Below are 725 nucleotides of genomic sequence, written 5' to 3' on the forward strand. Positions count from 1 at the left end.
GTGGCCGAGCTGTCCAGAGAACTGGATTTAAGAACCCAGTCTTTCGGTTCAAAGTCCACCGCTGCAACTTTTTCTCAACAGAAAACTGTAATGTAATTTCAAACAAGGCCACCAAGGGCACCGGACAAATAAAGGGAATCCAGCCTTTACCCTAAATCCCGAGTCTGTTATTGCAATTATCTGCCATGTTTTTCTAATTCAATCTGCTTCAGACAGAAAAGCAGAAACTAATTCTAAGTTTATACGATGGAAGAAAGAGCAACATCAGATAAATTAAGATTTTTAAAAAGAGAATCAAAAAAGATGAAGGACGCAAGAGCAACGTGAGATAGATAAAGATTTTAAAGAAGAAAATGAAAAAGAAGACTAAAATACAAGGAAGTGCAGACGCTCTAGGTAACTGACGAGAAAGTGCAAATAATTTGCCAGAGCTGGGTAGTGTGGCCGAGCGGTCTAAGGCGCTGGATTAAGGCTCCAGTCTCTAAGGAGGCGTGGGTTCAAATCCCACCACTGCCATCTTTATTGAGCTTGTTTGCGCAAGCTATCACATGTTCTTCTTTATTTCAGGGTTTTTACTTTCATGTCGCCCATGCAAGGGAGAAAATAAGCAATGTTGTGTGTCACGGATGGGGTTCCAACTCAATAGTGTAGTCCATCGCCTTAACCAACCAGCCACCAAGTCCTGTGCTCCCGCGGTGGCAGTTGCACCTCCTACCGGTGGTTGT

At 43.2% G+C, this 725-nt stretch overlaps 1 non-coding gene across 1 annotated transcript; it reads left to right on the forward strand.

The window, feature by feature from the left end:
• The first annotated feature begins 434 nt into the window (after positions 1 to 434).
• On the forward strand, positions 435 to 516 carry trnal-aag. Its single transcript has one exon. It is a non-coding gene; the product is annotated as a tRNA-Leu (tRNA).
• The last annotated feature ends 209 nt before the right edge of the window (positions 517 to 725 follow it).

Source organism: Oncorhynchus gorbuscha, unplaced genomic scaffold (assembly GCF_021184085.1).
Source record: "Oncorhynchus gorbuscha isolate QuinsamMale2020 ecotype Even-year unplaced genomic scaffold, OgorEven_v1.0 Un_scaffold_21724, whole genome shotgun sequence".
Lineage (NCBI taxonomy): Eukaryota > Metazoa > Chordata > Actinopteri > Salmoniformes > Salmonidae > Oncorhynchus > Oncorhynchus gorbuscha.